General features: G+C 44.4%; 1 protein-coding gene across 3 annotated transcripts in view; it reads right to left on the bottom strand.

The window, feature by feature from the left end:
- LOC126264017 (kinase D-interacting substrate of 220 kDa) overlaps positions 1–25415 on the bottom strand; it is a 403196-nt gene that overhangs the window by 183975 nt on the left and 193806 nt on the right. Inside the window, exon 1 of one of the 3 annotated variants that reach the window (XM_049960966.1) lies at positions 14848–14910. The exons of the other annotated variants lie outside the window; for them this stretch is intronic. The gene's annotated coding sequence lies outside the window, so the exon portion shown is untranslated. Of the gene's footprint in view, positions 1–14847; positions 14911–25415 lie in introns of those variants that run through there. 3 annotated transcript variants of the gene reach the window in all.

Below are 25415 nucleotides of genomic sequence, written 5' to 3'. Positions count from 1 at the left end.
TTTCTCGGTTGAACGATCCTTTCTTATTTTCATTGTTGTGGAAACATCTACGGAAGAAATAAACAGGCTTGAAACATTGTATAATGTAAAGTCTGTGGCATTTGGCAGAAAGGGGATAAGGATACCGACGGATTGAAAACAATGTCACACACTCAACGCATCATGTTTGAAATAAAGATTCAAAAGTGTCAAACGCGGAACGCAGCAATGAATCTACAGTGTCACGGAAGGACTATGTATGCTACCGAATGCTTTTACGACACGATGTGTGTCAATCATGCCGTCTGTCGATTATTAAGTGTGTCAGCCAGGTAATATATGACGTTATGCACGACTGAAAGATCACTGCTGAATAATGTATGTACCTTGAGTTCAAGGGAGACGCCGGAAGCGTGGCTGCCTTTCGAAAGCCTGTGTTTGTTTATAAGCTCAGTTAAAGGAGAAACAGCTGAAGGGTAAAACCCGTTCCGACGTGTCGAAATATGTAACAGTGTCATAAATCACGGGTGAGCCTTGGAAATTCTGTGTCTGCAGCTGCTACAGAGCTTCAGTTCCCATCACTGGCGCATAGCAGACTTACCGCTAGTTTTACTTTGCTTCTGGAAGGCAGAGGTTCTGGAACGGGGGCTTTGGCAGTCAAGATATCGCAAAAATGGTCATGTGATTGTTCTCAGGGACCATCTGATTTTATACCCACATCTTCCGACCGCTGGGTTTTTCACTTCGATGCATTAAAGGCGAACACGCTCAACATTGTCATTTAAAGTGGCCGTCCAGTGAACCAAGATCAAGCTGCAAAGAAAAATACAATATCTTTAACGTCTCCTTAGGTAAAGTTGACTGTGGCGACGTCGAACTCCAGTTATTAGCATTCGCCTGCCATGAACGCCGACACGTAATCTCAATCATACGTTCACTTTAGGAAGTTTAAGAACAAGCAGACTACTTTGCACTGACGTAATTGGTGACGAGTGTTCAGTTTCATCGTATTTCACTTTCTACAGGTTCCCTTTAAACGTCTCTCGATCTAAAGAGTCAGTAGTAGTCTCATTTCCAGATCCCAACGTTCGTGTGTCTTGCCTTCACTTCACATCGAGGACACCAACGATCTCACAATTGTCTCTCCTGGCTACCCTGGTCGAAGTAACGGTAATTACTTCACGATTACGTCAACACTCATTATTAAATGTTATTTCTGTAAGATGACAAAAACGGAGTAATCGACTCAGCGATCGTTGAAAATCACGTCTGTCCTTTTATTTTAAGCGCAAATCATTGAGAAATTGGGTCGAGATGACACGTAAGTAGATTATTTATAGCAAAAAGAAAACTCAGCAACCAGTTAAAGTTTTCCCGCAAAAAAGACATATTTATCTAAGAGCAGTTTTGTACCTAACAAGGGAACCTCCCCATCGCACCCCCCTCAGATTTAGTTATAAGTTGGCAGAGTGGATAGGCCTTGAAAAACTGAACACAGATCAATCGAGAAAACAGGAAGAAGTTCTGTGGAACTATGAAAAAAATAAGCAAATTACACGAAGTGAGTAGTCCATGTGCAGGATATGCAACTTCTAGTGTCTTGTCTCGTCAGAAGTGCCGTGGTCCTGTGGTTAGCGTGAGCAGCTATGGAACGAGAGGCCCTTCGTTCAAGTCTTCTCTCGAGTGACATTTTAATTCTTTGTTTTCAGACAATTATTATCTGTCCGTCCGATGCGATCACTTTTTTGGGAATGATTATCATCCCCACAAGAAAACCCTAATCGGGCAAGGTAGAAGAATCTTTTTACCCATTCGCCAAGTGTACAAGTTAGGTGGGTCGACAACATATTCCTGTCATGCGACGCACATGCCGTCACCAGTATCGTACAGAATATATCAGACGTGTTTTCCTGTGGAGGAATCGGTTGATCTATGACCTTGCGATCAAATGTTTTCGGTTCCCATTGGAGAGGCACGTCCTTTCGTCTACTAATCGCACGGTTTTGCGGTGCGGTCGCAAAACACAGACACTAAACTTATTACAGTGAACAGAGACGTCAATGAACGAACGGACAGATCATAACTTTGCGAAAATAAAGAAAGTAAATTTGTCACTCGAGGGAGGACTTGAACCAAGGACCTCTTGTTCCGCAGCTGCTCACGCTAACCAAGGGTCCACGGCGCTCCTGAACTGTCAGCGTCCTTGTTGTTGCCTGTCTTGCACATGGACTACTCAGTTTGTATATTTTGCTTATTTTTTCGTAGTTCCACACAACTTCTTCCTGTTTTCTCGATTGATCTCTGTTCAGTTTTTCAAGGCCTATCCACTGTTCCAACTTATAGCTAAATCTGAGGGGGGTTTGATGGGGAGGTTCCCTTGTAAGCAAACCTTCAGACGCAGCACATAACGTTCCTGATTTAAAATGGAAAACGCAAAATAATTTAAGAAATATATGTAAACATATATCTATCCGAACGTCGTCGTTCTCTCATGAAGAGAAAATACGATTTTACTGAAACAATATAAGATTACATATTGCATGACGATGTTAGCATCTGCTGAGACTGGTGCTGCAGACATTATAACTAAATCTTCTGATCGGCTGTAAATAAAATGTAAATGGTGTTCCAGAAACGTTGCAACACACTTCGCGAGGTTGTACGGGGTGTGCTGCGAAACAAATCGAGGATAGGAATCTGTGTCCTGAAACGTCATTCAACGACAGCACTGAAATTATAGGCGTCGGCAACTGCTACGTGCCCACGCCTCGCCAGCAAATGTGGATTTGTAAGCCGACGGGTCGTAGGCGGGGCGCCTCGTAATTTCGTTTGGTATTCAGTGATCGCGACTGATTGTGACGATTGCCAGTGGAGAAGATGGAGCTAGCTGCTGAGTAGACATGCCTTTTCTCCTACGAATGCGATGCTCTGTTGCTTTGGTGTATGAAGGCTTCGGACACGGGTTTCTACCTGCAGTTTATCAGTCGCGATCACGGGATAACAAAGAACGTTGCGAGACGTTCCGTCTACGGTCCGTCAGCGTACAAAGTCAACGTTTGCTGCCGAAGGAGTGGCCTGGTGGCAGGCCTGTAACTTGGACGCTCTGCAGCGTCGTTGGATGACGACTCTGCACACGGGTTCCTACCCTCGATTTGTTCCTTTACAACCCCTCCAAGTTTGTCGGTACACTTCTGGGACAACATGAAAAAAAAAAAAAAAAAAGGTTCAAATGGCTCTGAGCACTATGGGACCTAACTGCTGTGGTCATCAGTCCCCTAGATTTAGAACTACTTAAACCTAACTAACCTAAGGACATCACACACATCCATGCCCGAGGCAGGATTCGAACCTGCGGCCGTAGCAGCAGCGCGGTTCCAGACTGTAGCGCCTAGAACCGCTCGGCCACTTCGGTCGGCTGGGACAACATGAATTGTTACGTAAACTATAAAAGACGTTTCTCCGTATTACGAATTTGCTCGCCAAGCAAGGTAAATCTATCTTAATATAGGTGGGACACTGAGTAGAACACCCGGATATGGTGAGCGGTACGCCCGTTGACACGCATTTGTTTTCACGCGCACTCTTCGCGTTTTTTAGCCTGGCAGATGAGGAGCTCAGTGGGATCTTAATTTATTAAATGACATGACCCAAGTAACACTTAACCTTGATCAACGGCATCGTGAAAAGCACACAAATCACTAACGAAATGACGTGAGATGCTGTAATTTGAAAACTGCGGGCAAACAGAATAGGTCGTTCCACGATTAAATTTTGAATCTAGTTTCTGATCTCTGTAGAGTGATAAGCACATTTATTACTGGACCGAGGCAGGAAGATGTGTGTGTGGGATGCGACTACTACCGTGTCCCGCTGCCAACTACATCATGCGGCAGATACACCACCTGGCGGCTTCCCTTGAATACGCGCACGTGCCCGGAGTTCCAGATGGCTGCTCTACTGTTCTCGCCGGCCCATTTGTGTGTGTGTGTGTGTGTGTGTGTGTGTGTGTGTGTGTGTGTATGTCGCAGCAGGTACCTCGCTCCGTCTGACTGCAATCCCTTCTGCCGGACCTTCTCGGCCAGAAGAAAATCTCACTTTCCCTGCAGATTACCAGTCGGGAGAGGGGCTATGGGCAGTGCGACCTCTAGTCATCCATACTACACCACAGAGGCAAACTGGACATTGGGACCAGGTTCAAGAAATTTTTGAGCACGGTAGATTCCAACCGCAATGGCACTGTTAGAATTTTTCTGGATTCTACATCTACATCCATACTCCGCAAGCCACCTGACAGTGTGTGGCGGAGGGTACTTTGAGTACCTCTATCGGCTTTCCCTTCTATTCCAGTCTCGTATTGTTCGCGGAAAGGAAGATTGTCGGTATGCCTCTGTGTGCGCTCTAATCTCTCTGATTTTATCCTCATGGTCTCTTCGCGAGATATACGTAGGACGGAGCAATATACTGCTTGACTCCTCGGTAAAGGCATGTTCTCGAAACTTCAACAAAAGCCCGTACCGAGCTACTGAGCGTCTCTCCTGCAGAGTCTTCCACTGGAGTTTATCTATCATCTCCGTAACGCTTTCGCGATTACTAAATAATCCTGTAACGAAGCGCGCTGCTCTCCGTTGGATCTTCTCTATCTCTTCTATCAACCCTATCTGGTACGGATACCACACCAGTGAGCAGTATTCAAGCAGTGGGGGAACAAGCGTACTGTAACCTACTTCCTTTGTTTTCGGATTCCATTTCCTTATGATTCTTCCAATGAACCTCAGTCTAGCATCTGCTTTACAACCGATCAACTTTATATGATCATTCCATTTTAAATCACTCCTAATGGGTACTCCCACATAATTTATGGAATTAACTTCTTCCAGTTGCTGACCTGCTATTTTGTAGCTAAATGATAAGGGATCTATCTTTCTATGTATTCGCAGCACATTACACTTGTCTACACTGAGAATCAATTGCCATTCCCTGCACCATGCGTCAATTCGTTGCAGATCCTCCTGCATTTCAGTACAATTTTCCATTGTTTCAACCTCTCGATATAGTACAGCATCATCCGCAAAAAGCCTCAGTGAACTTGCGATGTTATCCACAAGGTCATTTATATATATTGTGAATAGCAACGGTCCTACGACCCTCCCCTGCGGCACACCTGAAATCGCTCTTACTTCGGCAGACTTCTCTCCATTGAGAATGACAGGCTGCGTTCTGTTATCTATGAACTCAAGTGGAACGATGATTTTCAAGCACAAACCAAAGAAAGAACGAAGCAGTGTAGCAGTACATCATTTATTATTCCTGGAGTCAGATACATTGCTTAGGGATAACACTTAAGTGCAACGAAGATCTTCCATAGCTTATTTCTCATGTGTCTTGCGTTAGGCCCTCCTGGCCTTGTTGCGCCATTCTGAATGTACTTTCGTCATTTCAGGGTGCTGTCCCATCGTCTTCAATTTGTTCTCTAGGGGCCTATATCCAACAATTGTTGTTTGGGGTCCTAATCCATGTACTCGATGGACGTCAAGAGTCTATTTTCGGTTCTTGATTCTCTTTGCTACTTTAAACGAGCCTCGTATGTAGTCATTTCTTACTCTCTTTTAGGTTCATTCCTCCAGACCAGCGTAGCATCCTTGCCTGTGTAACCTTGGGCAAACTTGGTTGCGCGTAGGCCAGCATTCCGTAACGTACGTTGAAGCTTGTCTTATCAACCGTTTTCATATATTCCTTTGGTTTCGATAGGCATTTTCGTGTCGCAGTGCAACGAAGATGTGAAATATTTAAAAGGGACGACTGAGATTTGCTGTGAGACTTCTGGGAACCTCCACTTGGTATACTGCCTACAAGGTCTAGTGTGATCTTCAACAGACTACGGCGCAAATTTTTTGGGACCATAATCAAGTCGGGATGAAAGAAGACGTCGGTGGAATTTAAACACGCTCCAAGAGAACCGTAACAGATCCGTTAGCCAAGCGAAACTTTAACAGAAGTGCTCAGGAAACAGCAGTAATCACATTATGTTTGGGGTAGATTGCGCAACAGTTCCATTAATTCCGTTGTGTGTGTTTTGTACTGATCAAGGCAATGACATAAAAGAGGTCAATGAAGGGAAGAGACAGAGATGTTTTCTCCCAGCATTCTAATACGACAGAGAATGAAGTACTCTCTGTCAAGAACAGACTAGTAATTTTTGGATTAGATGCCTAGATTTACGTAGATGAGAGGTGTGTTAGAGTGATTATCCCAGTGGCCTTGTCTAAATCAGCAATAATCTCAACGGAACACTGCTAGCACAGTTAACTGCAGCAGAACTCAACTATTCTCCAAGTGTGCAGCGGCATTTCTCTGGCACATTAGAAGAAAACGATAACAGGACCTGCCGGCCACTGTATGGGCGGGGTGAAACATATAATTATTGCGATGAGAAAACCTAAGTCCTAGAATATACTAACTGAATTTACATCTACATCTACATCTACATCTATACTCCGCGAGCCACCTTACGGTGTGTGGCGGAGGGTACTTATTGTACCACTATCTGATCCCCCCTTCCCTGTTTCATTCACGAATTGTGCGTGGGAAGAACGACTGCTTGTAAGTCTCCGTATTTGCTCTAATTTCTCGGATCTTTTCGTTGTGATCATTACGCGAGATATATGTGGGCGGTAGTAATATGTTGCCCATCTCTTCCCGGAATGTGCTCTCTCGTAATTTCGATAATAAACCTCTCCGTATTGCGTAACGCCTTTCTTGAAGTGTCCGCCACTGGAGCTTGTTCAGCATCTCCGTAACGCTCTCGCGCTGACTAAATGTCCCCATGACGAATCGCGCTGCTTTTCGCTGGATCATGTCTATCTCTTCTATTAATCCAACCTGGTAAGGGTCCCATACTGATGAGCAATACTCAAGAATCGGACGAACAAGCGTTTTGTAAGCTACTTCTTTCGTCGATGAGTCACATTTTCTTAGAATTCTTCCTATGAATCTCAACCTGGCGCCTGCTTTTCCCACTATTTGTTTTATGTGATCATTCCACTTCAGATCGCTCCGGATAGTAACTCCTAAGTATTTTACGGTCGTTACCGCTTCCAATGATTTACCACCTATGGCATAATCGTACTGGAATGGATTTCTGCCCCTATGTATGCGCATTATATTACATTTATCTACGTTTAGGGAAAGCTGCCAGCTGTCGCACCATTCATTAATCCTCTGCAGGTCTTCCTGGAGTACGTACGAGTCTTCTGATGTTGCTACTTTCTTGTAGACAACCGTGTCATCTGCAAATAGCCTCACGGAGCTACCGATGTTGTCAACTAAGTCATTTATGTATATTGTAAACAATAAAGGTCCTATCACGCTTCCTTGCGGTACTCCCGAAATTACCTCTACATCTGCAGATTTTGAACCGTTAAGAATGACATGTTGTGTTCTTTCTTCTAGGAAATCCTGAATCCAATCACAAACCTGGTCCGATATTCCGTAAGCTCGTATTTTTTTCACTAAACGTAAATGCGGAACCGTATCAAATGCCTTCCTGAAGTCCAGGAATACGGCATCAATCTGCTCGCCAGTGTCTACGGCACTGTGAATTTCTTGGACAAATAGGGCGAGCTGAGTTTCACATGATCTCTGTTTGCGGAATCCATGTTGGTTATGATGAAGGAGATTTGTATTATCTAAGAACGTCATAATACGAGAACATAAAACATGTTCCATTATTCTACAACAGATTGACGTAAGCGAAATAGGCCTATAATTATTCGCATCTGATTTATGCCCCTTCTTGAAAATGGGAACGACCTGCGCTTTCTTCCAGTCGCTAGGTACTTTACGTTCCTCCAGAGATCTACGATAAATTGCTGATAGAAAGGGGGCAAGTTCTTTAGCATAATCACTGTAAAATCTTAAGGGTATCTCGTCTGGTCCGGATGCTTTTCCGCTACTAAGTGATAGCAGTTGTTTTTCAATGCCGATATCGTTTATTTCAATATTTTCCATTTTGGCGTCCGTGCGACGGCTGAAGTCAGGGACCGTGTTACGATTTTCCGCAGTGAAACAGTTTCGGAACACTGAATTCAGTATTTCTGCCTTTCTTCGGTCGTCCTCTGTTTCGGTGCCATCGTGGTCAACGAGTGACTGAATACGGGATTTAGATCCGCTTACCGATTTTACATATGACCAAAACTTTTTAGGGTTCTTGTTTAGATTGTTTGCCAATGTTTTATGTTCGAATTCGTTGAATGCTTCTCTCATTGCTCTCTTTACGCTCTTTTTCGCTTCGTTCAGCTTTTCCTTATCAGCTATGATTCGACTACTCTTAAACCTATGGTGAAGCTTTCTTTGTTTCCGTAGTACCTTTCGTACATGATTGTTATACCACGGTGGATCTTTCCCCTCGCTTTGGACCTTAGTCGGTACGAACTTATCTAAGGCGTACTGGACGATGTTTCTGAATTTTTTCCATTTTTGTTCCACATCCTCTTCCTCAGAAATGAACGTTTGATGGTGGTCACTCAGATATTCTGCGATTTGTGCCCTATCACTCTTACGTACGTACTAAACTTCACGCGAGTGGAAGACTGAAACAAACTGACAAGACAAATACGTCCAGAAAAGAAATCACTGCGCCCATCGTAGCACCAATATGAAATAAAAACATTACTTCAACCAGAATGACAGAAGAAAAACCGTATCGGAACACAATAATTACAGCATACGTCTTCTACTGACACATCTTGATACGGTATTTGTACAAAATGTTGCGGCAGACTGCATAGCATAGAGAGAAACACAAAGAAGACTAAACACTAACAAAGAAGTCTTCAACAACAGTGCAGTTAACTTCACTGCTGCTCCGACAGGTTCCCCCAAGACTGTAGTAACATGCACTTCGTATGCTTGGCAAGACCGTTTCGCGTGTGACGGAGACCCGTTAAGGGCTTAATTTACAACCACCCAAAACGCGGTCAAATTTCGCAGACGACCGTTGGTGTTCCACACAGCAGGAATCGTCTGCGTGTTATTTACCGATTGCCGCTTCGCAGCATGGGTGGACCTCCCGTTAACGAGCGCCGCAGGAAGTCTTACAACCATTGGGACGCCGTTAAGGCGACGAGCAGACAGGCCTGACGGGAAACGGCGCCTAAACACCAGGCGACACACAATTACTGGACCGCTGTTTCTCTCAGGGCATTCCTGAAGTAAAGCGCATGTTAGCAGGTGATCAGTCTGCATGTTCTCTCACCGTTGTTACCCCATCTGTCGCTTTATCACAACACACGAAACACACTGCGTGCGCCTGCAGTCTAATCTACTTCATCTCCGAAAAGGAAGCCGTTCCACGCCATTCCCGAATGAGAAAGTAAGAACCTTAAAGGCACACCATCGAAAGAAACACGACTTAAACTTTATAACAATACAGCGGTTTGAACGCTATGATTCTGCTGTATCTTATACCACATACGAAACTAATGAGACACACATTATTATAGCCAAAATAAGATTAGTAAGCAAAGTCAAAAGAAGCATTCTCTTAGATTACACCGCAAACAACGATTGATGGGAAGAGCTAAATGATAAGTCAGTGCTGCAACATATATCATAATGTTGCTTACAACTTGGAACCGGAAAACTTTGGAAGCCTAATCCTAAATGTCAGATGGCCGTTACTGTATATTCTAACAGTGGATGAATTGTGGGCACGAGTTAGCGTCAGACTACAAAACCAAAGACGCTTGGTACAAATCTCGGTTGGTATGGTAGTGATCGTGTTTTGAACTCAGGCAGTGTTGTAAGTGGTGGTGGGAATATCGAGGAGAACCGCTCTAAGGATTCAACATCGAACTGTAGGTCACACAATAACTGCCTAGGTGATCGCTTCTCAAACTGATGCCAGGAAAATTCGTGCCATTCCGACATGGTCATTAAAAAAAATGGTTCAAATGGCTCTGAGCACTATGGGACGCAGCTGCTGAGGTCATCAGTCCCCTAGAACTTAGAACTACTTAAACCTAACTAACCTAAGGACAACACACACATCCAAGCCCGAGGCAGGATTCGAACCTGCGACCGTAGCGGTCGCGCGGTTCCAGACTAGCGCCAGAACCGCTCGCCCACCAGCGGCCGGCACGGTCATTTAAAGTAAAGCATAATATTCAAAACAGCTTTCGGATTGATGGTAAAATTATTTCTACTTCAAATCGCTATTACGCGTGTTCTAAACCCGGTGTATCGAATTTCTGATTGCTCCGTATAAAAAAAAATTACGTCATTCTCCGTAATGATTCGTCGTGTACCGATGTCGCCAATATTTTAACAGCTCTTAACGGCTACGAAAGAACTAAGAAATATACTGAGAACACAATAGATATAGTAGTGTCAATGTGATTAGTACAGATTACTGAACCAGAATATGCTCTGTGAATGTGGAGAAACAATAGAGACTTGTGATGACAGTGTAAAGAAACGCTGAGCTTTGTGTAGCTGAAAGGAAAAACAAATTGCCACCTTTAATTCTGGCGACGCTTTACATACAATTGTTAACTGAACTATTACGATGATGCGACTTGACAATTCACTGGAGACCTAAAAGAATCGAGAATGTCGGATAGTTGCTTCAGTTTTGTATTAGAAAACGCGCACGGTAAAATCCAGCTTACTTTATTCATCTAAGAAGACTTCCTATCTGCTCGTTGTAGTACATCGTTCAGAATTTAAAAACAAATACTGACATGATGCTTTTAATTTTATGTTTAATGTCCTTCTTCTGGAAACGCGGTATTCCTATCTTCTTTTCCAGCTCTGTGAATGCGGCTGCGTCGGCTGCTTTATTAAAGTACAGTATCACGTTGCACAAGCACTCGTGTTCTACGTAAAGAGAAATAAACTCAGTTGTATCGCCACTCCAACGAGCCTAGAGAGACCGGAGCGAAGACAAACAATAATTCACGTTTCTGAACAGACGGCGTTCATACATGTCCAATGGCGTAACAGTGGTAGGTGAGCTGCGGTGGGGAAGCTACTTCAACGAATACTGTTTATCTTAGGCCGACTAAACCGAATTACTTACCAACGTTACTAAACAATGTAGTTCACACGCTTTTAGTTACTAAACCACTCGACACTCACTAAATTACTATTTGGTGTAAACCAGCCTTAATAGATTAGTGTTGCAAAGCAACTTGCTCGAAACGTGAAGATCTTTTGCGAACTGACATGAAAGGAGGGGGAGGGGGATGAGGAAGATCCACTGACTGCATAGAAAAGTAATTATTCAGACACATTTGGGACCGGATTCTCACCTGAATATGACATCCACGTCGTAAAAATAAACCGCTCGGTTTTATCTCCTCTATAATGTTTCAACAGTAAAGAAACCTAAGGACAAACTTCCGTGGTGCCTGAACCACAAGGCTGTCTACTGCTCCTGGTTGATTGGAAGTGTAATTTCACGAAATAGTAAGCCGAGTTCCAACGCAGAGCACCTGAAATGCAATGAATTGTCAAGAAAGTCTGATCTTAAAAGAAAGTTTTGCCTGTAAAGGGAAACAAAGAGATACAATTACATTTTCCTGGAGACATACTGAGTCTCGACTCTGTCTTAGGTAAGGATAGAAGCTCCAGGAAAATGTAATTGCATCAGATCGACGAATCATCTACGTCTGAGATACAAGCGGGATTTCCCCATTACGTACGAAGCTGGGGTGCTATTCCAATATCGGCGAGCCTCGGCAATATTGACGATTTATGAAGGGGAAAATCAAGTGGGCTGCGGTGCGAATTGAAGTCTGTGTAAGGGAGGGCACTGGACTAGGATTTTCTGTGCAACTGTGTTAACCACAATGCCACGGTGGTGTAGTCAAGTTCCAGCCCTGACACAAATCTTAATTCATCACTTCAGCTTCTATCCTTAACGAAGGATACAAATACATTGAAAACAGGAAAGTTTATGGTAAGCAGTACCGTCACGAAGTAGTGTTGGATAAGTGTTGTGCCAGGGAACAAATACAACTTCAGCAGGACAGTTGGCGATCTCAAACCGACAAGGTTTAATCTCACAATCCGAATTCACTCATCGAATAGCAGACAAACATAGCCCGAGTATCACAAACACTACGTAGTCTAACTCTCGCTCCTTGTACAGTAAATCCCCGGGGAATTCTAGTTGAGGACTCTGAAACGCTGCCGAGAAATGACAGATTATTCTACAGAACGACCACCATGACGTGTTCTACACCTGACAGTAGGTCTAAGTATATTCTAAGAAAAGCGGGCAACTCTGCAAAACACCCTGAAACACATGATCCGTCTACCACTACTGAGCAGGCGGGGAGTTCAGAAGATCAACACAACAATTCACTATTTGCAGTGTCGTAGCGCTATTATCTGTAATATATGTAAACTCCCCTATCAGGTCTGCTCAAACACATAAAACATCTAAGTTTTCTCAAAGGCCATCACACGTCCGTGACGTGTGACGTGACTCCCAGCTGCAGCTTCGCAGAAGACCCAGGTTTGAGCAACGAAAATTTCACATACGGTATCTTGTAGCGTAAGTATCAAGTGCAACGCGTAAGAAGACAGAATCTCTCATCGGCGATATATCACTACAAACAGTCACAACTGTCGATAACATAGTAGTTATCCATAGTGAATTAAGGTAGAACGAACACAGAAGTCAAGTTACAGCAGATGCCAGTGTCGATCACGAGATTGACTAGAATGTCCTAAAGAAATGAAATCCATCCTAGCAAGTGGCCTGTACGGATTCTGTCATTTCAATTTTTTGCCAATCTGCAGCTTTTACTAAACTGGATCAACGAAAACGATAGGGAAGATTCGAAGAAGAGCTGTTCCATTCGCTGAGCGTTTGTTAAGTCAGCTTCGAAGAAATGGAAAAAACTCTAGTGGAGGATGCTAAAATGAAAACCGTCGCTCGTCTTGGAAAGTATTACTTAAATTTGAGAAATCGGGTATTGAACGACGTGTCAAAATTATACTATACTATTTTCTCCCTGATTCATCCATTGCAATGATCATAACGGTAAAATTAAAGGGAAATTTGGGTTTATTCGCGACTGACCAACTGCGAATGGAATAATACTCTTAAACTGACAGTTCTACACTACATATATCCAGCCATACACGAGTAGACGGAAGGTAACACACTTAGATGACAAGTCATGGAATAGTGATATGCACACATACAGAAGGCGGCAGAATCGCGTCCAAAATGTATAAAAGGGCGGTGCATTGGCGGAACTGTCATTTGCTGTTAGGTGATCTACGGCAAACGGTTTTCGACGTGAGTTTGGCCGCACGACGGGAATTAACAGACTTAGAACGCGGAATGGTAGGAAGACCTAGACGCATGGGACATTCCATTTCCGAAATCGTTAGGGAAGTCAATATTCGGTAGCAGAGTGCGGCGAAATCTGGCGTTAATGGACTATGGCAGCAGATGGCCGACGCGAGTGCCTTTACTAAAAGCACGAAATGGTCTGCAGTGCCTCTCCTGAGCGGGACCATATCGGTTGGACCATAGACGACTGAAAAACCGTGGCCTGTTCACATCAGTTCCGATATCGACCGGTTAAGAGCTGAAGGTAGGGTTCGAGAGAGGCGCGGACCGCACGAAGTCATGGACACAAGTTGTCAGCAAGGCACTGTGGCTCCATAACGTGTGGTCTGTATTTGCATGGAGTGTACTGGGTCCTCGGGTCCACTGACTGGAAACTGTTATGTTCGGCTACGTAGAGGCCATTTGCAGCCTTCGTGGAATTCATGTTCCCAATCAACGATGAAATTTTTATGGATGACAATGCACCATGTCAGCGGGCAACAAATGCTCGCGATTGGTTTGAAGAACACTGAGAGACAATTCGAGAGAATGATTTGGCCACCCAGATCGCCCGACATTTATGGGGGCATAATCGAGAGGTCAGTTCGTGCACAAAATCATGCACTAGCAGCAGCTCCGCAATTATGGACGGCTTATAGAGGCAGCAAGGCTCAGTATTTTTTGCTGGGAACTTTCGACGACTTTTTGAGTCTGTGCCACGTCAAGTTACTGCACTAGACCAGGTAAAAGCAAGCCCGACACGATATTAGATATTAGGAGGTATCCCACGACTTGCGTCACCTCAGTGTACATTCCTATAATATGTGCGCTCGTGTGTGAAATTTACACGCGTAAAGATCTGAAACAGAAACTGCGATTTGTAAGCGACTGCCTGTAACATCAGGAATGACGTTAAGTATACAGTGGTAGTGATCTTTTTGCTTCAGACGGGATTTTAGCCAGGGCGCAAGGCACGCGCAGACGCTCCACAGAGCAAACAGCCTTCCTGTTCAGGCAGACAACGGCGCCCGCGAACAAGTGGGCCGCGCCGCGCTGCGTGAGTGCGTGAGCGCCTGTGTGCGTGCAACAAGTGCGTGCGGCGGACGCGTATCGATTGTGCACCCGCGGCCCGCTCGGCGGGGGCCGCGCTTTGTCCTGCTGGCGATAGGGGGGTTGGCGGGAGGGGGGGGGGGCGGTGAATATTCATGGGCGCGCACGCGCGCGGCAACGTGAGCACGGCCGCGGCATAAGCGACCTCTGCCGCCCGGCGCCCCTCTTTCACCCGGAAACTTTTAATTACCGCGCGCTGCGGGCCAGGCCGGACGCCAACACAAAAGAAGTAGCCAGCAGCCAGACATCGCCGCCGCGCTGCTGACACTGACCTCAAAGAGCTGCCGCGACAGCTAAAAAAAAAAGAATCACTCAGTGGCTGACCACTGCTGCCAACGCTCGATCAGAAACAGGTCCGGAACATCGATAGCTAAGTTGCGTAATGTGTGTGCGCATGCGCAATAACTTGCCGGTGATGGTGGTGGTGTGTGGGACGAGCTCCATGTAGAGCAGCGCGCCGCAGGTCCGCTCCGGCCGCTGTCTGGAACGCTTCTGCTTTAGTAGGCGACTCGTCCGACAGGGGCAGCACGCTGAGGCGCGGCGCGCATGCACGCTGGCCGCCCGGCGCCGCGCCGGCGCTCTGTGCGCCTCAATGCGTCGCCAGCCGTCCTGTCGCATCTTGCAGTCTCCTCTGCCCGTACTTGCTACTCGCACCACATCTTTTAATTTCGCTTCTGCGTTCGTGGCGAAATATGAATACTACGTGTATTTCATGTTTCTTTACCAAAAGCAAATTACAACGTGAATTTACTACGTAGCCGTTTCGCTATTGTTCGCATATCTGGCCCGATGGTCTAGCGGTAAAGCGCGTAATCGAATATAGTTCAGGCTAAGAAGTTTTGCACTCTACCCTTAATCTAGCCTTCGTCTCTCAATCATCTGAGGACCTGAAGGGTGAGCGTTTGCGAATCCTCAGTTGGACAGCGATGATCATATGTGACTTTCAGAATATGTTTTACCGTCGTCGTCTGTGCTGGAAAGGAATGGAGGGTGTAATCTACTTCCGTTGCAGCTTGTCTACATCTCGCCTCTCCCCACTTCCACCATCCCTCCGGCAAAAATTATAAAGTGATCATAAACGCAGTTTCAAAGTGTCAGATCGACTAAGATTTTAATAATAATGCTCATATTTTCCTTGTGTCTTTGTTCCTCAGCGACATGGTTATAAATGGATTTTGCAAGTTTGGGGGCGGCCGAGTCTACATCTACATCTACATCCATACTCCACAAGCCACCTGACGGCGTGTGGCGGAGGGTACCTTGAGTACCTCTATCGTTACTCCCTTCTATTCCAGTCTGGTATTGTTCGTGGAGAGAAGGATTGTCGGTATGCCTCTGTGTGCGCTCTAATCTCTCTGATTTTATACTCATGGTCTCTTCGCGAGTTATACGTAGGAGGGAGCAATATACTGCTTGACTCTTCGGTGAATGTATGTTCTCGAAACTTTAACAAAAGCCCGTACCGAGCTACTGAGCGTCTCTCCTGCAGAGTCTTCCACTGGAGTTTATCTATCATCTCCGCAACGCTTTCGCGATTACTAAACGATCCTGTAACGAAGTGCGCTGCTCTCCGTTGGATCTTCTCTATCTCTTCTATCAACCCTATCTGGTACGGATCCTACACTGCTGAGCAGTATTCAAGCACTGGGCGAACAAGCGTACTGTAACCTACTTCCTTTGTTTTCGGACTGCATTTCCTTAGGATTCTTCCAGTGAATCTCAGTCTGGCATCTGCTTTACAACCGATCAACTTTATATGATCATTCCATTTTAAATCACTCCTAATGCGTACTCCCAGATAATTTATGGAATTAACTGCTTCCAGTTGCTGACCTGCTATAGTGTAGCTAAATGATAAGGGATCTATCTTTCTATGTATTCGCAGCACATTACACTTGTCTACATTGAGATTTAACTGCCATTCCCTGCACCATGCGTCAATTCGCTGCAGATCCTCCTGCATTTCAGTATAATTTTCCATTGTTACAACCTCTCGATATACCACAGCATCATCCGCAAAAAGCCTCAGTGTGTAACTGAGGCTGGACTTCAATACCAGATCGATATTCAACCGGTCGAATGAGGGAAACCAACTGAAACATCCAGGTTAGTCGGCACACCGACCCTTGACGTTAATCCACAGCACAATGAGCCAACTCGCTTCAAAAGCATGACATAATAGAAAAGTCAATATAAAATCCTACGAAACCATGTTCTTTTTAGATTCTTTGGGAATCCGATGTCGGGATTACAAATTCACATTGGCGGATAAAATTTGGCGGATCAAGAATTATAAACTTTGCGGATTCGAGCAAAACTTCGGGTATGAAGTATTTTGAGGTCGCTGGAAACGAAATTAGGAATTCGGAATTACCGTGTAGAAATATTTTACTCGATATTTTACATTTTTCAACTAAAATCATAAATCGAATGCACACCTGTTGTTTATAGTAATTAGTTCAAGCTGGCACCGTCATTAACGCGCTGACGTCGTTCATACGTCAGGAATGAAAATTGTTTCTGAACTTTTTGGACGGATGGTGTATTACAGAAATCATTCCGATTGTGTGGCAGCTGCGACACTTCGGTTGGTGTTTTCGGAGTTGACTCGTCGCCGCACTGTCTTCGGAGGCGCATGCGCAAAACGTACTTCCACCAATGGTTTTCGCGCAGTGCTATCGCTAGCTGGAAGCAGCGGATGGTCCTTTCGCTGCGCTCCGAGAGGGTCGCCAGTCTGCAGAATGACAGAATTTACTTTCTTTTACTGCTCCTCTCACTGCACTTATTCCGTGTTTCTGAAAGACGCTTCTGTCGTCTCGTTCTACAGAGCCGCGAACTAAGGCGTCACGAATGCAGCGTCCTTCCCTCGCACCGCCCTCATTAGCGAATGCAGAAATACAGTGTCCTCTGCACGCCAAAAGGAGAGGAAAAAAAACTAGCATGGATGTTGGCCAGCACGAGTCTTCCGTAACAAAATTATAAGGCTTGGACGCAACTGGGAAAGTTGCTGTCCTCGAAATGCAACTAAATGCAGCTGTACCATTGATGGGATATCATTTATATTCAGAATAAAGCCAAGGAATGATAAATATACGACGGTGAGTCAAACGAAAACCTTAAATTTGTAATAACAAATCGAAATTTCGCGCCGTTATCCTGTAAGTTGGTAAGCATGCTACAAACAGCGTGCAGAATGGCCTGTAGGTGGCAGCATAGTGCAGATGCACACGTATCGTCGCAGTATCAGTATAAAGATGGCCGCCCCACTTGCGACTTGCACCAAGGAAGAACAGCGTTCTGTTATTCGGTTTTTGGGTAGTGAAGGTGTGAAACCTATTGAAATTCATCGACGAATGAAGGTTCAGTACGATTATGCATGTTCGTCACAGCAGCAAGTCTACGAATGGAGTAGGAAGTTGGCAAATGGTGTGACTTCAGTGGAAGATGCTCCTCGTCCAGGTCAGGCACAACGAGTTGTGACTCCACAGAACATTGCAGCAGTTGAAGCCATAATGAAGGAAAACTGCCGAGTGACACTGAATGACACTGCAGCATGTTTACAGATTAGTCATGGGTCAGCACATCACACTGTGCATGATGTGCTCCAGTTTCACAGTCAAAGTGTCTGCAAGATGGGTGCCAGGGCAACTGACTCCCGAAATGAGAGAACGACGTGTTGATGCTTGTGAAGAACTTATTCGGCGCTTTGAACCAGAAGGTGATGGCTTCCTTGCAATAATCGTTACTGGGGACAAAATCTGGGTTCACTTCCACCAACCGGAAACGAAGAGAGCGAGCAAGGAATGACGCCATTCCTCATCACCAAAACCAAAAAGTTTCGAACAGAACCATCAGCAGGGAAGGTTATGCTGACACTCTTTTGGGACGAAAAAGGCGTCATTTTGGAGCATTACATGCCTAGAGGGACCACTGTCATCAGTGCATCATACACAGATCTCCTAAAAAATCATCTGCGGCCTGCAATCAAATCAAAGCGATGTGGATTGCTGTCAGCAGGTGTCCTTTTGCAACAGGACAATGCAAGGCCCCACACTGCCCGTACAACAGTTGCAACAATCACAGACCTGCATTTTGAGTGTCTTCCTCATCCACCATGCTCACCAGACCTTGCCCCAAGTGATTTCCATACGTTTGGACTACTCAAAGACGCAATGGGAGGAAAGAAGTTCCGTTCTGATGTAGAAGTACATGAGTGGTTGCACAGACTACCAAAAGAATTTTTTTCTAAAGGAATTTATACACTTTGTAAGCATTGGAGGACTTGCATTGAGCGTGGGGGAGATTATCTTGAAAAGCGATACAGCTTTGTACCACTTCAGCACAATAAATAATATTTAAGGTTTTCATTTGACTCACCCTCGTATTTCACTTGTCTCGTATATCTTACACACAAGGTGGAGCAGTTTTGTGATGGCTGGCTCTCCAATGGATATTAGCAGTTGTGAAGGAATGCCGTCTGGTCCAGGAAATTTACATGGACTTAGGTATTTCCGCGTTCTGTCAAATTATTCTCACAGTACCATGTGCCCCGTCTCATATTCGTCCTCTTCCATTTCTGTAATATTGCCTTCATTTCCCACGTACAGCGTCTTTGTCTCCTCCTTCCACTTTCGAGCTTTCCCTTCTTTGCTTAGTACTGGTTTTCCATCTGAGCCTTTAATATTCATACTTCTGCTTCTCTTTTCTCCAAAGGTCTCTCTTATTTTCCTATTGGCGCTATCTATCTTTCCTCTGGTTATGTATGTTTCTATATCTCACATTAAACCCATTTTGTACTTTCTGTTAGTCTCAAGTTTTTGACATCTGCATTCCCGTCACCTGGCAGTGAACAAAAGCACGGTGAGTCGTTGGGCGAGGCATCTGTGTCATCGCGCATGCTGTCCAATCTCCCGCGTGCCAACCGACCGTCGGGAAATTAAAGAAACAACTTCAGCGTGTCCGTCGCCACAAAAATGCAAACGAACTTCTCCTTCTCCATGAAAACGCAAGACCTCATGTAAGTCTGCGGAATCGAGGGGAGCTCACTAAAGTTCATGTACTTCCTCATCCACCCTAATGCCCGAATCTCGCACCTTCTGACTTCCATCTGCTTGGTCCAGTGAAGGATGCACTCCGCGGGAAGCAGTACTTGGATGAGGGGAGGTGATTCATGCAGCAAGACGTTGGCTCCGACTTCCACCAGCCGAATGGAATCATGTGGGAATGGTTTTGTTGCAATGTGTTGCATTACTTAATGAACGTCCCTCGTTCATGGCAGTGAAAACCGATTGTGGAAGTGGAAATACGCATTTCCAGAACGGATATGGCGACCAGAAATCTGTTTACAAATCCTGTTTTGCTAGCGTTTAAGAGGCCCGGGGACAGTACTGTCAGATGCCAACTACCTTAAATCATAGTGTAGCCAACCTCGGAGGGACGATACAAACGAGCCCTAGTTAGAGGCTGGACCCCGTCCTTGTGGGAGGCGGTGTTCCCACGGCGCAGCGCGGCGCGCGCCCTGGAGCCTCGTTCGAGTCCCGGCGTGACTTGCCCCGCGTCGTCGTTTTGCTGGCTGTGCTTTCGCCAAGGACGGGCGCGCCAGCTCCGGCAACGGCCACAAAGGGTACACAGCCGCCAGCTCACTCACCACCGACCGTCCCGCCAAAACCTCGCTCCAATTTCCCCTCGTCGCCAAAGACGAGGTCGGCGCATCATTCTTCGCAGAAACTTAGGCCTGGCCAAAGGCAGAACCCAGAGTTGCGAGAAATGCTAAATATTAATAATGGCGAGATAATTTATACAGAATAGTTCGAGAACACCGCGTCTGTTTTCGTGAACATCTCTGGAAGAAATGTCCCCAACCAGTCACACTTTTTGAATGAATGATTTATCTCACCGTAATCAGATTCGGGCTTGGGCCTGTCATCAGATGACAGCGAGAATCTGTCGAACATGTTACATGTTTGTCCTGCGATATAGTAGATTATTCATGACTTTCTTGTTTATAGAAGCTTTTACGTTACATACAATGTCTTTACAGGTTTTGTTTTATACAGTACATCACTGCACTGGCGTCCGCTTTACTGATATTTAGCAAACTGAATATGAGCTATACTAAAGACGTGGCGGAGATGTGTTTACTACTGACTTAACATTAGTTGGAGATTTTATTGGCTGTACCAAACAACAACATGGCGCCATAATAGACTATTTCTAGAGTTAAGATGAATACTATTGTAAAGAGTCTTGTTTTCAGGCTAGTTAGTGATGCCACCATTTATAAAAGTTAAATGTATTTCCACCAACATGTAGAATAAAGACACGAATCTGCAATAATCAAGCGCGTCCCCATCTCGTTTTTAGCTCACGGTCAGCATATTTGGTCATGCTGACCCCTTTGCTGTAATGAATAAAGTAAAACCTTTTCTTAAGAAAGTAAAATGTAAAGGCTTTGTCTATAAAATAAAAGCTTTTATGTAATTAACAAAATAATGAATATTCTGTTACGTTATCAGATAAAAATGTGAAATTGATACGAGAAAACCTCGAAATAAATCATACATCCAAAAATTGTGACTGGTTGCGGTTTTTTCTTCAGACATATTGATGTGATAATTGTGTTGAGCACCTGAAGATATGTCTTCGTTTCTCGAACTCCACAGTGCACATAAAAAAAAAAGAATCACGATTTGTGACTAATGATCTACCTAACCATCAGTTCAAGGCCTGTTTCCGGGGTGACAGTATTGTTTACTGAAGTAAGGGCATCACCTGTGAGTGTCCTAAGACGTACGGTGTCTTGTTATGAAAATCAGGTGAAACGATGGGTGAGGCTGATACTGGTTGCCACCATATACTTACAAAGCACCTTGGGAGGTGCATCTGCTTAACGTTTTCAGCCATCTCGTCCACCAACAACAACAGCTCCACATATTTCCACTCAGCGAGACACCGCCGGAAAATGATGGCGATCACTAACTTCTTGTGTCCATCTCTTCTCCCATTCCCGACCAAATAATGTCACTGAACATTTATTTCGACAAGAAAAGTCGATAAAGGTACCCCCGTGTCCTTTACGGTGGCTTAGTCCTTTTCCCATTCTTTTAATCAATACTTGTGTTTCGCTTCTAATGACAAAGTATTCAACGAAACATTAAAATCTAGCTATCGTTCGCAGAACCGCATTCGTAATTTATGCACTATACTCCACACCATAGAATGATGAATCAAAGGAGCTGATCATCTCAAATTACGTTTTAGAAATGTCATTAAATTTTTTTCTCAAAATGTTTTATATTTACCCGTGTGGTAGTCGTTAAAAATATAAACAGAGCTAACTATTTCCTCTTACACTTCAAGGCAACAAAATAGACTACTGTGTTCGCTAGATTTTCTAATTCCTCCTTTTTTCTCCCAGTGGTGTGTATGAAGAAAAACCAGGATCGAATAGCGTCCAATGATTATAGCGTATCTAATAAGTTGTATTATATGGAGAAAATAAGTAACCGAAATGCACTCTGGCTCAGTTGCACACACGCCGGCCGCGGTGGTCTCGCGGTTCTAGGCGCGCAGTCCGGAACCGTGAGGCTGCTACGGTCGCAGGTTCGAATCCTGCCTCGGGCATGTATGTGTGTGATGTCCTTAGGTTAGTTAGGTTTAAGTAGTTCTAAGTTCTAGGGGACTAATGACCTGAGAAGTTGAGTCCCATAGTGCTCAGAGCCATTTTTTTTTTCAGTTGCACACACAAGTCACTATAATTACCTTACCGAAGATACGTTAATTCTATCGTTTATATTAGGCCTCACAAGATTTTCAAAGCCTTCCAATGATATCTCAATAGTAAGGTAGTCAGTCATCGATATACTCTAATAACAAACAGAAAAGAATATGAGGTTTAGAAAACTCGTTTCCCTGGTGTCTGGCAATGGTCTGCGCAGAGGCGCCATCTAGCTACACTGGCGCCGCGACGCGGCAACTCCCTCAACTGCGTCTTCCCCCAGACTTTTGAAAGAGTCTTCAAAAGTCCACTTGTGTCCCGACTATTCAGTCCGGGTTTCGATCCGCGAGTATCTCTGGGAGAGCACTACGCTTGAGAATGCGCCGGCTTTGCTAGAAACAGGCAGCGCTTTACGACGCAGTAAAGAAGAGGGCGTAAAACAAAGGAAGTCACTTAGATAAGATATCGCTGCAAGACGGCAGGGGGTAGGGGGGGGGGGCAGAGGCAGAATAGAACACAGAACTATGCAAATACGTCGAAGCATTACTTTGCATACCTGAACAGCACCCATGGTTTAAGTATCAGCACCCAGTAATAAAGATCTCCTCTTTCGATATTATGAAATAATACAGCTTCTTTACCGAAGCAAGGATACTCATTTTAAATTAGGCAATAGGGGAAACTACAGCGTAGGCTACTATAAAAAAATTTCCACGAGTAAATCTTTTTCGGTAGCTAACGGTCTAGTACGAGTGAAACATCGGAAATGAGGCTTAAGTAAAAAAATAATGAAAAAAGACTTATCTAAGCTCATCATTTCATATTCACAGACTGGTGAAGCAGGCAGTCTACGAGGCAGTAATCATCGAGCGACAAGATTCGCTGGTTCTGCAGAAGTCATTCATTCGATGCTCACACATTACAATCTGACGCGCTCTCTTCTGAGACTACAATACGTGTTAAAAATAACCACTTTATGTTCGTCGACCTACAATTTGAACACGCCGTACAGATACACTGCAACTCTATACTTGAAAGTGCGAGAGATGACCCTTCTGCTACAGGATAACGGAGTAGACCCGTGTTATATCTCACGCAAACCACAATTCGTCTCAATTATCTCAGGAAAGTGCAGTATATTACAGCAGGAATGTATGGTAGCGCATATATTCATTACGCTGCACACACTGTACAGTTAGCAGGTAAATTAACACATGGCTTGTTGCCCTATGCAAGCGCCTAGAAAATGAACAGAACATGAGTCGCCGACGCACATAAATCGTCAGTCTCCGAAAATTATTGGGAACCGCATACAACAGCAACTACAGCAGACGTTCCAGGACCGAGTCCTGGCACGATCTTGGTGTCTGTTTCCTGGCAGACTCGCAGAAGTTTCGTGTTTTCATTAGCTCACTGTTTATTTCTTACTTTTTGCGAATTATCTCAAAAACTCAAATTCAACTTACCAGTTACAAAAAAACATACTCTGCTCATAACAGTAATGTAACATTAATTTGCTACAATGTTGGTTTCCATAACCATTTACAATTCTAGAATTGTTAACATTCTGGAACCTTCGACTGACTTGCTTTTAAAAAAGTTCATTCAGTAGTTCAGTAGCTTACCTTGTCATTTATTCCGTATGTCTCAAGAATTTTGGGTAGGCGTCAGCTTTAGAAGTACAGTTTTGTACCCAATAATGTGCCCTTACTTTATGTCGTTGCCTCGGATGATACGAAGTCTGCGCTTCGATTCTCACGGGGAGAACATGGCAAGGGCCATAAACCGGTTTCCCAAAAACATCGCTCACTGGAAGAAGGGTCAAAATAACCGAACACTTGTCTTTACTTAACCGTTGATACTCGACCGTTTCTTAAAAAACTACGGTCAAAGTTTTCGAGGCATTTTCCAGATACTGTATGTGCCTTTTACCGCGCGATGTTATTGTCAGATGTACTGGTGGCACAGTAGTCAGCGTCGTGGCTTCTTAATTTTGCGATCTGTATTCGAAACCCGATTATGATGTTTATTTTTTTTTCTCATTTATATATCCAAGTCTGTAGAAGATCACTACACGAATGTTTTCCAGTGTATATTGATATAATGTTGTCCTTATTCGTCTACTAATTGCGTGACACGTGAATAAATGTAAAAAAAAGAATGGAAACATTATTTGAAATTGTTTTCAGACACACAAATATTATACAATAAATGTGTGACATTGTGAAACCCCACTGTGATTTTACAATTAATATAACGCCCTTGTATCATCTAATTTGGTAAGAAACATTCTTGTAGTGACATTGATGGACTTAAGTGAAAAGGAAAACAAAAATAAAATTAAATAAATAAAAACAATAATCGGGTTCGAACACCGGGCGCAAAATTAAGACGCAGCGATGCTAACCACAGAGCCTCCATTTCGTCTGAGGATCCCGCACCGTAAAAGGCACATTAAGTACCTCGAAAACTTTGACAGTCGTTTCTTCAGAAATGGTCGAGTACCTACGGATAAGCCGAGATACGTGTTCGCTCTGCTTTGTGACTCCCTCTTCCACTGAGCGAAGTTCCTGGGAAATCGGTTGACAGCACTTACCGTGTCCTCGTCGTCAGTCGGGTCTAGAATTTCTCTCTGGCGCTTATTGTCACTTTCACTTCTCGAAAACTTTGTGAGGAACGACTACTTGCAGGGGTGAAGCGATATCCCTCGTTTCTTACAACCGTAGTTGCAATTTCTTTATAAAATGTAAACAATCTACAATATGGTGTGCGATGTTACATAATTAACATTAGTTTTCACGAAGATCCTAAGGAAGTTGAAAAATGACATTGTTGATGTTCAGTCGCTGAAAAGTTGTTGATGGTGAAAAGCTGTCAACCCTGTTACTTTTTTTTGGGGGGGGGGGAGGGGGGGGAGGGGGGGCGAGGGGGGGAGGGGGGAGGGGGGGGGAGGGGAGCGGTTGAATCTCCTATCTTCTGTCGATTGAACATCTTGCAGTAGAACCAAAGAGATAAAAGTTATGGACAATATGTGTACTTATTCGTACGATTAACAGAAATGAAGCAGCTACGTCTTTCGTTCAGTCCTAGTAGCTATTCGTTCTGAATGGAGAACATACATTTTTTTACAGTGTAACTCTCGTCGGCAGGCTGGCAGAGAGAGACAGGCCGCACTGCTACCTGGCAGATGGCTGACCAGCGGACAGCTCTTCATTTTGGGGAAAAAATCGTTTCACTCTGGAAGTTGGAGCACGGTAGTTT

This window comes from Schistocerca nitens, chromosome 1 (genome assembly GCF_023898315.1).
Source record: "Schistocerca nitens isolate TAMUIC-IGC-003100 chromosome 1, iqSchNite1.1, whole genome shotgun sequence".
Lineage (NCBI taxonomy): Eukaryota > Metazoa > Arthropoda > Insecta > Orthoptera > Acrididae > Schistocerca > Schistocerca nitens.
The sequence above is the reverse complement of the archived record's forward strand: the minus strand, read 5'-3'. Positions and strand labels throughout refer to the sequence as shown.